At 43.3% G+C, this 15,555-nt stretch overlaps 1 protein-coding gene across 1 annotated transcript in view; it reads left to right on the top strand.

Annotated features, from left to right (window-relative positions):
* Nucleotides 1–15,555, top strand: part of Kcnq3 (potassium voltage-gated channel subfamily Q member 3) — a 270,990-nt gene that overhangs the window by 124,126 nt on the left and 131,309 nt on the right. The gene's annotated exons all lie outside the window — the stretch shown is intronic.

Genomic DNA, 15,555 nt, shown 5'->3' with positions numbered 1-15,555 from the left:
TACGTGTCACTTTGGTATATAGTGGAGAGAATCATGCCTGGGTAAAGAATGGTATGGAAATCTCAGTAGGCAGTGCCCCTTGGGAGTTCAGGTGAGGGAGGGGCTCCAGCTACTGTGCTGCCTGCATTAGATATTCCTGACCTTTTTTCCATTATAAACACTGTCACATGACTCCCATTTTACAGATGGTGTGAACAACAATCCCAGAATCTGCCGGGAAAGCCTGGGTTACAATCCTTTTGGAAAACGATTGGAACCATGTGTTAGGAGCCAGAGAAAGGTCCTCCCCCTTGATCTTTGATTGTGTTTCTAGGAAGCTGACTTGAGATGGTATTTGATGTTACACAGGGTCCCTGTGACATTATGTGTAACAGCAAGGAAGTCTGAAGTAACCCAAATCATCAACAATTTGAGATTTATATCAACCACGTCTGTCTCCACTGCTGATGGCAGACACTTTGAGGACTTTCAAGGTGGTGCATTCATGGATGTAGTACTATGTGGTTGTTGATACTACATTTTAAAAAGGACAACATAGGAAAAAGGTTAAGTCGTTGTGCTTAGGAGGAAAAACAAAAATCAAGACACAATGGTATATGCTGTGGATTATCCAGTCATTCCTGTCCATAGAAAAACTTGCACCAGATTCTAAAACAGCAAGTGAAAGCAGGTGAGACTTTCAGCAATGCAGTTACCTTTCTTCTGTATTAATAGTGAGAAGGAATTATATTTCTAAAGGGAAATGGAGCTTCTGAAGTGATGACTTCCAGCTTTCCTGAGATGCTTTCTCCTGAGCATGCATTTATGAGGAAGGCAGTGTCAGACCGGTGACATAGTCATGAAGTCAGGAAATAAGGAAAGACTCTCATCCAAGCTTGTTTCTTCTCATATTCCCCCTCCTTCAGAACTTTCTCATTGATGAAGTCAGGGTATGGTTATAGTACCTCAGAGACCTCAGAGAAGCACATGGTAAGCCTGGCAATGCCTCAGTTCAGGAAAAGTTGCTGAAATCTCATCTTGAAGGTGACCAAAACCTGTTTATAAAGTGAACATTCTTTGCAGGGTGTCATGATAGATGCCTGAAAATAAAACCTTTTCTCATAAGGAATATATCCTCTCTTCTTTTGTCTATCATTTTTTTTTCATTCATCATCAATCTATTCATTCATCTACCATCAAACCATCCATCCATCTACCCATCCATCCATCTACCCACCCTTCCATCCATCCATCTTTTCTCCTCTTATTGTGAATAAGAACTGGGTTCAAAGATGAACCATATGACTTCCAAACACTCATCAGTAAGGTGTCTGAGGGGGAGTATGCCAGGTTGGGCCATTAGTTGGATGAAAGGGTTCTAGTGAAGGTATATCTTGAGCAAAGGCTTTGTAGTGATAAACAAGGCAGTCAGATTGGTTTGACTTCCAGGTCACACTGTAAGATGCTGAAAGAGGTAGATCAAAAAGACTTCAAGAACAAAATTGAAAAGTTCAGATAGATCTGAAAAAAAAACTAACAGTAGAAGAATTCACTGCTGGATCACCAACTTCTGGCCCCTGTACATAAGGATTGGTCCATTATCCCCATGTGGTCCAAGAAGACTAGAACCAGATCCCAGGGATGAGGAATGGTATGCTTTTCATATCAGAGGTGGAATCAGTACCCTGGAGGGCAGGAACACCCTGTATTTTGACATAGGATATTTTGGTGGCCAGCACCCCTGGAGGAGTCTCTCAAGACCTCTGCCCTAAGACCTGGAGCAACCACCCTGGGAGTCTTGGGTGATGTTCAACCTCACTTCAGGTGCCCAAACATCAGAGTCAACTAAGACTTCTGAATCCATGAGCCAGAGTGACTCTTTCCTTGTCTAAGGAATTTGGGATGGGGGTGAGGGTAAAGGGTTGTCATAGAAACTGAAGTAGCTGAACACAAGAATAAACACTAAACTTTAGTTGTCCGATACAATAAGCAGAGGAAGAAAACAATAGCCTGTGGAGCTCCTACTTCTGTTTTGTTCTCCCCTCTTCCTTTCCTTCTCTCTTTCTTCACCTCCTCTTCATCTCTGAAAATATGTTTATAGAGCATCCACCATATTAAAGGATTCTACAGTGGCATCCCCAGTATAGCATTATAGAAGATATGTAGTACAGAATTGTGAAACATAGACACAGAGATAGACAGGTTGACGTAAGTGCAGATTTGTGGATTCCTGGATAGGCTGCTTTGTTTGAGACACCCAGAGTTGGTACACTTAGGTCCCTGAGTAATTCTTGTTGCGGAACCATGCTGGGGTAACTTTTCTTTCTGCTCATTGCAGTTGGTGTCCAGTTCCCTCTGAGGGCGCCCCATATATATTCTTTGTACCCATGTCTCTTCTCTGATCTATTCTGTTTACTTTGACTAGCCTTGTGTATCTAATATTTCCAGCTGGGACCACAGAAGAACAGACCCACTCAGTGGCATGGCCTAAACAGAACTGGGATTTTTGTATTAGTTAGCTAGTGATGCTGTAACAAAGACTACATACTGCAAGACATAAACAACAGAAGTTCATTTTGTCACAGTTCTGGAAGCTGGAAGTCTGAGAACAAGATGTCCCCAGGACTGTATTCTCCTGAGGCTCTCTCCTTGCCATGAGGTCTTCTAGTGTCTTCTTACTATATTCTCATTCTCTCTCTCTCTCTCTCTCTCTCTCTCTCTCTCTCTCTCTCTCTCTCTCTCTCTCTCTCTCTCTCTCTCTCTCTCTCTCTCTCTCTGTGTGTGTGTGTGTGTGTGTGTCCACATCTCCTCTTCATATAAGGACCACATCACCCTCCTGACCTCATTTAATTGCATCTTTCATCTTTAAAAGCTCTAGCTACCTCCAAACACAGTTGAATTCCAAGTTCCTGAGAATTGAGGTCCGTGAAGTCCATATCATGGGTATATGTGAATTTTGAGACACATGATATAGTCCTTAACATCATTCAGCCATCTCCTTTCTCAGCTGTAAAAGCTGCAGCCCAGAAGAGTCTGCGCTAGAGCCTAGAGGAATCTAGGTCTCTGAGCCCGACCGCCTCTCCATTCCTTCCCACAGGATGGATGCTTGCCCAAACCCATCTATGTCCCTCTGCATCAGCCAATTCCTCCTGTTTTGCTGTCCCAATGGCACTCCTCCTCATCTGCACCTGCCAGGCCTCAGGGAAATACCAGAGAGGCAGCTAGCCAGTGTGTGGTGTTGGCTCTCCAAGGCTCCCAGGAGCTACATGCAGCAGACCTAGAACAATGAGATTGAGGCCAGGGAACATGCTGCCCTGATTCCTGTGGGTTTTTTTTTTTTTTTAATTTAACTAGGACGATGGATGCAGAATTATGTCTCATTTTCTTCAGGCTGGGAAGCCTCTAGCTTTGCTTTCCAAAGAGAAAAACCATAACTGGGACACATTTGGGGAAGAGATTGATAGGGTCTTGTAGGTAAAGGCAGCAACTGGGACCTGGAGCCTCAGAACCCCCATGGACAGCTGTGACACTGAGATGTCACCAACTAACCTTAGAGTCTGTGGCTTTCACTGTGCTTTCCCACCCTGTGATGACTTAAGGATATGAAGAGTTTGATTTAGTACGAGGGACCAGAGAGAAGGCTCAGGGTTAAAGAGGACCGTCGCTCTTTCAGAAGACTTGGTTTGGTTCCCAGCACCCACACAGTGACTCACAACTGCCTGAACCCCCGCTCCAGGGCATCAAGTTTCCTGTTCTGACCTATAGGACTGCCAGCCGCATATCCAGTCAGACAAACAATAATTAAAATGAAACTGTAAAAACATTAATTGATTATGATATGTGGGACACAGTAGTTGCTCAATAAATGGCTGCTTAGTAAATGGATGGCCTCATACTCCTATAAATATAGGCAACACTAATTGGACCCTGTGGGATCTAGGTGTCCCCTCCCCTTTTTCTATCCCTCCCCCCGTGTATGGTATAATGGGATCATGGAAAACCTGGAGAGGGTGGCAGAGTGGGGACTTCAGATTGTCTGCCCTCATTTGTACATTCATGCATTCATTCACTTAACAAATATGGACATACTGGGTTTAGAGGTAATAAATAAATAAAATAGCTCCTTCCTCCAGAACTATGTAATTTTTCCAAGAAGAGAGAACATGATGAAAGGTATTAAAGCAAAGTAGGAATACAGAAATGTAATCAAGGTCCAATCTGGAGTAGGAAATAGGTGCATTGTCTATGTCCTTGGGGAAAGGCCTGGCGTCCCTGAGGGTTTCCTGGAACTGGGTAGATGGTGAACATGATGTTAGAAGGCCATTTCAGATGGGAAGTGTCTAGAAGTGTGTAACAGACAGAGGCAAGATGTCGAGTCAAGAAGTAGTGCTGCAGCAGTGTCAGAGAGACCAGACAGCTTGTCGCTGAGTGATACACCACAGTACCAAAGCAGCTTGGAAAGGATGCTAGAGGGAGAACCACAGCTCAGACTGGGGCCTTGGTCGCCAATGTTAAGAACGTAAGCAGAGTGAGAATACTAAGTCAGTTCTCAATGGGGAAAGGACCATGATCAGAGGCCATGATTTCCCCAAATTCCCTTTCAGATGGGTCTGAGCTGAGTGGGCATGTATAAAAGCGTATGTCGTCTTCATGCTTGTGTCATTGGTCTTCGTGGGAATCATGATTTGACATGCCACTTGGGTCACTGACATTTTAATGTCCTTTAAATACAAGTAGAACCAGCCTACTTCTATTCTGCACATGCTGGGAAATTCACTGAGCCATTATTTTTATTCTCACTGAAATCCATACTCACAGAATATGGGGAAAAGAGCGAGTCAGACATGTTGCTCATTGGACCTGGCGCTTGAGTTTCTGCTCTTGTGAACCCTGTATCACCTGCTTCACCCATTCAATCTCCTGCTCTGAGGTCCTGTTAAACTCGCTGACTATGATTGCTGTGCCAATCACTGTTTTGAGACTTGTGGTATCCGCCTGTGGAGACTGTAAGTTGGTTGCTGTGAGAAAGTACCTTGCAGAATAAGGAAGGGGCACTCACTTGGCTCATGGTTTCAGACATTTCTGTCATCACAGTGGAGGAGATAGAATAAAGCAGAGGAGCTCACATGACATGGTAGCAGAGGGAGATGGAGGGAGGGAGATGGAGAGATGAAGAGGCAAAGAGAGAAGGAGAAGAGATGATAGATAGATAGATGATAGATAGATAGATAGATAGATAGTAGATAGATAGATAGTAGATAGATCATAGTAGATAAATAAGAGATAGATAGATTGATGATAGATAGATAGATAGATAGATAGATAGATAGATAGATAGATAGATAGATAGATGATAGATAATGCCTGCTGACTTTTTCTTCCTTTTATTTTTTAAACTTTGATCCCATCCAGGTAACTAGCTTATAGGATGGTGTTGCCCATATTCAGTGTGAATCTTTCCCCCTCAGTTAGTGCTCTCTGGAAATACCTTCCCAGAGATGTGCTTCCCAGACACCTCCTACCCAACCCTGTCGACAATCAGCATGAACCATCCCATTGGGATATTAGAAGACATAGGAGCAATTTGCATTGTGTTAGACAATGACCCACTAAACACGGACATTAGACATCTCTTTTGTGTGATTAGCACAACGCTAAGAATTGCCCAGTGTCCAAAATCTTTGTGTGAGTTCTTCTTCCCAGTTCCTACTGTATGTGCCTAATCAGCTCATCCTCTCACCACCCCACTTTACCATTTCCTTTCTGAACTACCACACCATGCCCTCAGGCAGAGCCCAAGTCATTGTCAACAAAAGTAGTTTGGAGCAGAAAACAAGACAAACAACTACAACAAAGGTCTCCTTGCTTCTTTTCTTTCCATCTGTATTACAGATGTTAGCACTGATCACATAGTTGGAACCCTATGTATACTATCAGGATAGTCCTTGCCCAGGGCTTGCTTCACAGATGGAAGCCAGGCTGGTGGGGACTATCTACTCAGCCCACTCTCCATGATGCCACATCCTTTGTCCATACTTCACAGGTCTTAAAGAACAGGTGTTGTAGCCGGGCGGTGGTGGCGCACGCCTTTAATCCCAGCACTCGGGAGGCAGAGGCAGGCGGATCTCTGTGAGTTCGAGGCCAGCCTGGTCTACAAGAGCTAGTTCCAGGACAGGCTCTAAAAAAGCTGCAGAGAAACCCTGTCTCGAAAAACAAAAAAAAAAAAAAAAAAAGAACAGGTGTTGTTTACTCCTGTACAGATGTGGATGGTGTTTCTGGGGAGTAGCATAGCCTGGGCATATGCTCAGAGGTGTTATAGGAGATGGTGTTTTCAGAAAATTCAGGTAGGGTGAATTTGAATCCAGTGTAAATAACATGAAGAAGCTGTGTAGCGTGGTAAGGAAACAAGGTGAGCTTTGGAAGGGCCCCGCTGAAATGGTGGACCTTGTGAGGCATTTTGGGTTTTATCCTGAACAATCTAGAATTCACCCATAAAATAGCACTGGGGTATCTTTCCTGAGATGCATCTGTGTGAGCTTTTATGGAGAGAAAGAGAGATAGAAGCATGAAGCCTAATGTAGTCTCAGAGACAAGAGGGTAGAGAGACGAGGTAGGCTCCAGGGATGTATTTGGTATCCAAATGTACTGTTGGGGAGGATGTAGTTTTTATGGTAAAGCTATGGATTCTGCAAGATCTTAGTGGCATGCTAATGTCTAGCATAGCAAAATATCATGTCATAGCTGGGAATAACAAGGGCAGAATAAAGAGGTCTAGGCAGGGTGATAGGTTCGCAAGCTTTGAAAAAGGCTGAAAATCAGGAAATAGTGCACATATTAGCCAGTATGAGTGCCTGTGACTGACCAACTCCTGAAATAAAATCTTTATAAAATGAGGTCATGCTGTATTTCTAGACAACCAACTTTGCATTCTCAGTGACCCCAGCCCACAGCAGTTTTTCCCACCCGAACTGTGGTGGAGCATTTAAGTCACCTTGGAATCTTCAAAGATCTGAAATGATAAGATTCAACCCTGGACCATTGGTATCTGAATTCTCTGTGGGTGGGTTTCATTCATCATCTCTGCCATTTTTTTTTTTTTTTTTTTTTTTGAGAGTGAGAGTGTCATCCACTTGTTGCTTAGGCTGGTCTTGAACTTAAAAAAAATCCTGCTGACTTTGTCTCCTAAAAGTGCTGGGAATACAGGGATGAGCCACCATATACAGTTCTGTTGTTCAATATGACTCCAGGCAGGTAGTAGTAAGGCCACTGCTGAAACCCGTGGACCAGTAAAAGTGCCTCACCAGTGTGTGTGAACTGAAGGGCTCCATGGGTATAAATGAGCAGGGGACTTCCACAGGTGCCAGTGGCAGGGCAATTCCACCAGCACAGTGATGTGCATATTTATAAGCTGCACTAAGCACCAGTGCTTATTAGTTTTATCTTCTGTTGTAAATAACAGCAGCCCCGATTCCTTACCATGTCTTCTCTCTTGTTTGGTGACTATAACTCCATCAAGAGGGCTGCTAGCATGTGCTGGGTAACATTCTGGAAGCCAAGCTCTCCTGAGTTCCACAGTAGTGTTAGAAAGTATTTGCTCTCAGAAATAGCTGGGAGTGAAATGGGTGGCAGGATTTCCCTTAGTGAAATTTGGGTAACTTTCAAAGTGGGCTTGGCTGGGGATAGGGTGAGCTAGATTATCTAGATTTGGTTGCATTGTGACATCGGGCATTATAACCTCCTCCTTGAGTCTGGTTGTCTTATCTGTATACAGCAATCAGGTCTTACCAGCCCCATGTGACAAGGTCAGTGCTGAGATGGGACGGTAATTCCAACTGGTCACCTGTGTGGTGTGAGGTACCCCTGTACCTTTCATTTAATAGATGAGTAAACATAGGTCTGAAAGTGCAGGAACTTAGCTAAAGCCATGGGTTTTGTGAGATACCATGGATCTAATCATGTTTCTTGGACCCCAGAGTTCTGCCTTAACTACCAGGTAAAATGCATAAGAAGGTTGTGAAAACTGAGATCTGCATAAATCCAGCCATGCATGCATATGTGTGCATTTGTGTTTGTATGTGTGCATACGTATGTATACTATTCCTTCTTACTTTCAGAACCAATAGCTTTATTTAAAATAAATTGGGTTTATTAGAAATCAAAGCTGTTATATATTCCCTTTTTATTTCTTGCACTCTAGTTCAGGAAAGCAGTTAACTCTGTTCAAGGCTGCTCACCGTAGGTGTTGTGGAGCCTAGGGGGCCATTCTCCAGGAACCAAAAAGATAACATGTAAGTCAAGGAAAGTGGCTGAAGTGAACTATTCATTTTGCTAAAGGTCCTCTACCACAAAGCCCTGAGCAGTCTTCAGGCCCCATGTCCCCGCACACACTGAGATAAATTCACCCTGACAGGCCAGACTATTAGAGCAATGGAAAGCCCATTACATCATGCTGTGTCAATGATCCAAGGATTATAGATGGGCATGAAAGGAAGCCAGAATCCAGAGAGACTTGTAGCTATCATCGGTCACCACCAGCTGCTTCCTAGTGGGAGCTTAGGACCTCGTTTTAGTAGAGGCCATCAAACCAGGGTCAGATCACCCTCAGGGTCTGCAGCATCACGGCCAGTCTATCTCAGATGGACTAGACGTCAGCCTTTGCTGTCTGCTGCGGTGCCAAGAGCTTTTAAGGCGCCCTAAATGCTGATTGATTCTTTTACCTGACTCACCAGGAAGTACTGTGTCTGTTGGGTGCTGGATGCTAGGTGATTGAGCCTATGTTCACTGCCACCAGCAACCTACACAGGCTCAAAGTGAAAGAGATGTCACCTCCAAGCCTTCAGTGACTTCATGGTCAATGCAAGACTACCTCCCCATTATACAGCGTTCAGGGATAGCTGGTCTCCCTACTCAGGGAAGGAAAAGGACTGTGATTCCATTACTTTCAGTTTCTCACGAGTGAGAAGAAAAATGTCCACAAAAGGCAGTGATAGAAAAAAGAAATTCAAATTTTTATCACATGAGGTTTGTGGACATGGGCTTAGCAAGTAACCCCAAGTGTGAGCTTCAGTTTCTGCCAGCAGCGTGTACCTGTGATTTGATAGGGAGTTATCACCATCTAGAATACTGCCTGATGCTGGGTAAGCAGACGAATGGTACCATCACAATGTCCACCCTTTCCCAGGAACATTCTTCTCTCGACTTCTCATTCTGGATCTCCTTAGTTGATGTCACTCTGTGAACTTCCCCAGAGTCCTCAACTGGAGTCATGATTCCCTCTCTTTGTAATTTAGTCCCCATTCCTTCGTGCTCATTACCATGTTTCTCTCCATCCCTTGCCAGCTTCCTGTTCCTAACAGGCATTTTTCCAATCCAAGGTACTTCTCCAACATCATGGGATCTAAGTATACCTAAATATTAGAAAGCCTGGATTCCTGGGTCCACAAATTCATACAGAAGTGACACTGTTCTTGTGCCTAACACAATGTTTCATGGGGCTGACTGGCAGCCCTTTCTCTTCCCACTGACTGATGGTATCCTTTGTTTTCCTTCTGACACTGATTGTACACATTCAGAGAAGGCAGTGATAAAAGACCACACGGCTGGTCTGCAGCAGCTCATAATCTCAGACTTACAATACTGTGACTCTTGAAGTCTTGTTCTGGGTGAATGCTATACCAGCACTTTTCCAGGCTCCTGCAGAGAGTTTCATTGTGACCTCCTGTGACCTACATCCAGGGAACTCTTGCTTCCCTTACTTTACAGATGAGGAATAAGAGCCTTGGGCACATCAGCAACTCACCCCAAATCACAGAGTCAGGCATGTATCAAAGGCGGGGTTCTAAGTTTGCCTGATGGCCAGGCCCTTTCTAGTTAATAGCTACTCTTGATTGCCCTCTCTTTCCTAACGGCCACTCTGTGATGAGAAATGTTGTGATCATCAGACTCACAACAAAAAAGGTGGTGATCACCCAGAGAGATGAGCAAGATGAGCATGTGAGTACAATCTATGAGGACAGGGTGGTGCCAACCCATACCTTTGAATTGGTGGAGTTTGGATAGAAGAGACCTCTTTAATAACCATAGCTCCTCTGGGGAATAAATGGAGGTTTTAAGACTAAAACTACATTCACAGAAACAAAACAAAGAAACCAACAGCAGCCCACACATTAACAAATCGAAGGAGCCTCCCTGTGCTGGGGTCATTATTAGTATATATGTATATATATGTATATATTTCTGAAAAAGTTTGCCAAAATTATAGACTTTTCAAACATTCATTGAGCTACATTCAGTCTATTTTAAGACAGTTCCCCTACTGCCTCCGAAAGATTGAAAGGCAGTCGGAAGCATGAATCATAGACCTCTGGCTTGTGGTCCAGAGAGGAGCTCCTGGTAGTGTATGATTCAATTTCAGCCTGAAATGAAGCTTAATAATACATGGAGCAGCCTCGTTCTCCTCTTCTTAAAGTGAAAGATGTGACTTCAGGGAGAAATTAGCTAATTGAATAGGAATAGTTCAGATATAGGGGAAAAAAAAAGGACACAGATTGCCCTTGGAGGGGTGGGGAAAGGAACTGGGTTGTCATGAGCAATAAGAAATAGAAGACTCGGAAAAAACCACTTACGCTATAGACACCATATTACAACTTAAAAGAACCCCTAAATAAGTGAGCTATGGGATATTCCAGACTTTCTGTGGATATTGGGCATGATCAAATCCAGGGTTGAGGTAGAGAAGATTTCCTGTGCCATATTACTGAAGGATCTGAGAAGTGACTCGGGCACCTGAGGGAGCAGGAAGCTCATGATCCCTGGGTTCTACCTATCAACTATCCACAGGAATTTTCATCTCTATCAGGGAGCCTGCTTCCACTCCATCAGAAGCCAAGACCTTCCCTCTCCCATGTTTTCACAGCTTCCTTCTACTCCCGTCCTACCCTGCTGTCTTATGGATGCCCTGCCATTCCAGGTGGCCATTTTTCTAATCCCTCTCTCTTTATACAGCTCTCAGCTCTGCCCTCTTGGCTCTCTGAGAACCCAGCCTGCTGTGTTAGGGTTCTTCCAGAAACCTCGTCATTACAGTCAATTTCCCATTTCTCCAGCTGCTTCAGACTGGCCTTCCCAAAATGTAAGACAGTCAAATCAGTCAGCTGATCCCCCAAACCCTAACCTGTCCGTGTCATCTGCCTGCTTGGAATCATTCTGCAGCTGGTTCTCCGTGACATATGACATGGAGCCCAATTTCTACCCCATGCCCTTCTTTCTTGTCACCCCCACCCCCTATTATTCAACCAATTTCTTACAAATACCTCAAGACACTTATTTATCTTCTCTGCTGGTTATGAATATTGTCTTATTTGTGCATCTGATAAATGTGCATCTGCTCGTATTTAGGACTTCTCGAAAACATCATAGAACTGATGTTAGAACCCCGCAAATTACCTTGGTGCTCTTGTGGTAAAAGTAACAGACCTTGTGCTCTGCTGTTTTAATATTAATGGTACTGAGTAACTTTTACAACAAGGTCCCTCTTGCTTCTCTGTTTTCCTAAACTTTCTGGTATTTTCTCACAGATTTAATTTAGATCCAGTCCATTAAATCATATCTCCACTAAAATGTCTGGATTTGGGTGGAAATTATATTAGCATAAAATTAACTGGGAACTGATCAAAATCTTTAGTCATTTCTTCAGGATGGTGTTTTCCCAGGGCCTATTTTCTGACAGAGCGGAACTTGATGTCATGCCTTTCCTTCCCTTTATGTGGAATCATAGCAGGAGTGGTCTTACTTACTTAAGTAGAGTTCTTACTTTTCAGTTTAATCTTTCATAACTGTTTATGTGGGAAGTCCCACACCTGGGAGTGTTTGTTTACATTTGGATACAGCCGCTGGGTAATCTTTTTTTTACTTGTTGTGATGCTGAGGTTTGGTCTGTTTGCTGTTAGTTGGTTCTGTTTTGGTTTGGTCTGGTTGGTGACATGAGGCTCAGAAGTCAGCACACACGTGCACTTGCTCTACTTCATGCCCTGAAATCTTAGGCAACTTTTGTTTCCCTTCTCTGCTTGTTGACTGCATTCCTGAATGCTTCCCTCATTATGGTCCGGGAGAGACTTCAGCTGGGAACTCAGGCAAGGGGGAAAACTGATGTCTTGGCCTCTTGGATATTCATTAAGTGTTGCCTCTCCTTCTGGAGACACCAGGTCGCCGGACCCAATGGCACATTTATCTCCCTGTTTGTAAAAGCTGAACTCTCTTGTTTCTGGTTCTAATTCTACTGACTGTAGCTTCTAAAAGGCCGATATTAGGTTACTGTGATGATAATGTGGGCCTTGCTGCTCTTCAAGAACATTAATTGGATTCTGTCTAATAGCTCGCAAGACATTCTCTAATATCAACAAAATAACCTAGCTTCAGATTGCTGTCGTTGTTGGGTTTTTTTTTTCTCCAAGAGTGAAAAATGACTTTGATCAAATGCTTTATTGAGGCAAACAATTAATTTCCTTGGTGATGTCAGACCCTTGTGGCTCTGAGAACATTGCTTAATTTATGGTGAGTTCATCTTTCAAAATCGTCCTCGTAGAACTTTCTGGTGAGGTAGAAATAGTCAGTATTTTTGTGGATTCTAGATGCTGCTGTGTCAACATATCCCCCCAAATCCTTCTTTTGGAAACTTAATTTGTCAGGCGATGATTTCTCTGAAAGCAGGGGTTGGGGGTGGGGGATGATATTTCCTGCTGGAAACCCTCAGGGCTCCCTGACCCTACCCCATTTTCATGTGGACTTTCCCAGGGTGTTGTCTCTTAAGGACAGGGATGGTTTGACTTGATGCCCATGTTCCTCTAATAAACTTAACCCAGCACAGCCCTCTCATCCATATTACTCAATAGAACCTACTGCTGTGGCCATCGCTAGTGGCCCCAAACTAGAGAGGCCATTCTCTGACACACTAGATCAATACATTATCTTTTGTCCATTGAATTTCTCGGGGGAAATGACCTGTGATTTATTTCTGAGATGTCTCAGGAAAGGAGATCTTATCAAAGTATGAGATACCTGTTCATAGGGAATGTCTCTGGTAAAAAAAAAAAAGGGGGGGGGTAGTGCTGTGGGACAATGGTCTGTACCCTATCACTTGTATTATTTTTAATAAAATACTGATTGGCCAGTAGCCAGGCAGGAAGTATAGGCGGGGCAACCAGGCAGGAGGTAGAGGCAGGGCAACGAGAATTATGGGAAGAAAAAAAGCTTCAGTCTGCTGTCGTGACCCAGCCGCAGAGGAAGCAAATGTGACTGCCTCACCAAAAAAGGTACCAAGCAATGTGGCTAACAGAGACAAGAATTATGGGCTAATATAAGTTATAAGAGTTAATAAGGGGCTGGTGAGATGGCTCAGTGGTTAAGAGCACTGACTGCTCCTCCGGAGGACCCGGGTTCAATTCCCAGCACCCACATGGCAGCTTGCAGCTGTCTGTAGCTCCAATTCAAGAGAATCTGACATCAATGTACCAATGCACATGAAATAAAGTTAAATAAAGTTAGAAAAAAGAGTTAATAAGAAGTCTGAGCTACTAGGCCAACCAGTTTATAATTAATGTAGACTTCTGTGTGTTTCTTTTGGACTGAATGACTGCAGGACTGGGTGGGACAGAACCTCTGCCAACAGGGAAGGGACAGACAACTTAAAAAGAAACCAAGAGGCTAGCAGAAGCTATCTGCCTAAAGTAGTCAGCACAGACAGAAACCAAAGAAATTTAATTGGAATTCGAATATATTCTTCAGTGTTAGCAGGTGGAGCCTCTTGAGAAGTGTTTAGGCTGCTCCCTCATGAACACAGACATGTTGCTATCACTGGTCTTGTGGAATGGACTTGGTCTTACTCACCTTTGTGTTTTCTGCCATGTTAGGATGCAGCAAGAAAGCCGTTACCAAATCCCTTCACCTGAACATGAACTTTACAGCCTCTGGAACTGGAAGAAAACAATAGATTCTGATCTTCATAAATTACCCCTTCAAATAGATTGACAGTAGACACCTGTAAAAATATTACTGAATTGTGTGTCTGTGCACCATTCCATTTTCCATAAGTAAAACCTAACCTACACTGTGAAGAAAAATTTATCCCTCATATTCCACGTCAGGTTCTTCGTGATGGGCTTTTCTATCCATCTTCCCAGCTAATAATTTTGCCCTGATCCTTTATGAGTTATCTTCTTGTGACCATTTCCAGTGCAGAGTAGCCCGATTATCTTCTACCCCGTTGTAAAATCTTTTCTGCTTCCCAAAGCACCTTCAAGGCTCTGTCTCCAGATCTGTCTTCTCCGAGGTTTCAGGATAATTCTCTTCTATTCCTAGATTTCACAGTCACTTTTGGCTCGTCTTCATTGATCTAAGAAAAGGAAGTATTTGTCTTGGCCAGCACTAGCCAACAAGCAGAGTCATGTGCCTTTCCCTTGTCTTTGTCCACCAGCAGCCTCTTTCAGATGGGAAGTTGGAACGTTGGTGTGCAAAGTCCACAGTCCAGGTTCTATGGTCTCAGAGGCTCTGCTCCTGACAGTGGTCTTGATGAACTGTAGTGGGAGCTACTGTCTCTACAGGCTCGAGTCCATCAGTTTGCAGTGTGGGGACAGATAACCTAGCCTGAGACATGAAGACAGAACCCCTGAGCCCCTAGTGGAATGTTTGTCTGTGATTGACACATCTCCGAGGGTGCACCATGTCATGGTGGGTCCCTGATTTTATACCATGGTTTAAATCTTCTCTACTATTTGCTTGGGGGGGGGGCATATGCTAAGATTAGAAGTGACTAAAAATAGTGTCTGCTGATTTATACCACAATACTCAGTTATGTCTCTCATTTAAGCAAACAATAATTCACAATTACTCAGTGTTTCCATGTGCTAGACACTGCCCTAAGCACATCACATGTGTGAATTTACCAACAAGGTTAGCAAGATTTCTTTCCTGATTCAGGCTCTAATTGGCTCATCACTTCTGATTTTCAGTGCAGTTATGAATTTGGAAATTTTGACTTTTTCTTGTATACTCATTGGTATTTTAATGAAACATGGTAGGAGCCCGGACAGGATCTGCTAATTATACATCATTTTAACCCTTTAGGTTCCTTGAAGGAAATGCATGTATATATGTATGTATGTATGTATGTGTATATATGTGTGTGTATGTATGTATTCTGTATATGTATATATGTATACATTCTGTTTGCTAACCTTTATAATAAACTTGTAGTCATAGGACGGACTTATTTCTCAATTCTCAGATTATTTTCTGCACCTGCTCCCTAGCAAATCACATCAAAGCAATAGAAGTCAGTGGTATGTGTTACACACTGAGAGAACTCTCAGACATGTCATAGATCTCCAAGAAAGGCTGGCTGAATAAATGGATAGACAATGTACCAGGCTAGTTTTCCTGTTAAAGACAGACATCTGGGATTCTAATACAGTTGGTTCCCAGTAAGTCTGATTTCCAGTGATCTATTATTTTTTTCTCTCTAAAATTTTAAGAAACCATGTAGATTTCCCCCTAAAAAGTTGGTTCTGATATTTATCCAGAGGT

This window comes from Arvicola amphibius, chromosome 9 (genome assembly GCF_903992535.2).
Source record: "Arvicola amphibius chromosome 9, mArvAmp1.2, whole genome shotgun sequence".
NCBI lineage: Eukaryota > Metazoa > Chordata > Mammalia > Rodentia > Cricetidae > Arvicola > Arvicola amphibius.
The sequence above is the reverse complement of the archived record's forward strand: the minus strand, read 5'-3'. Positions and strand labels throughout refer to the sequence as shown.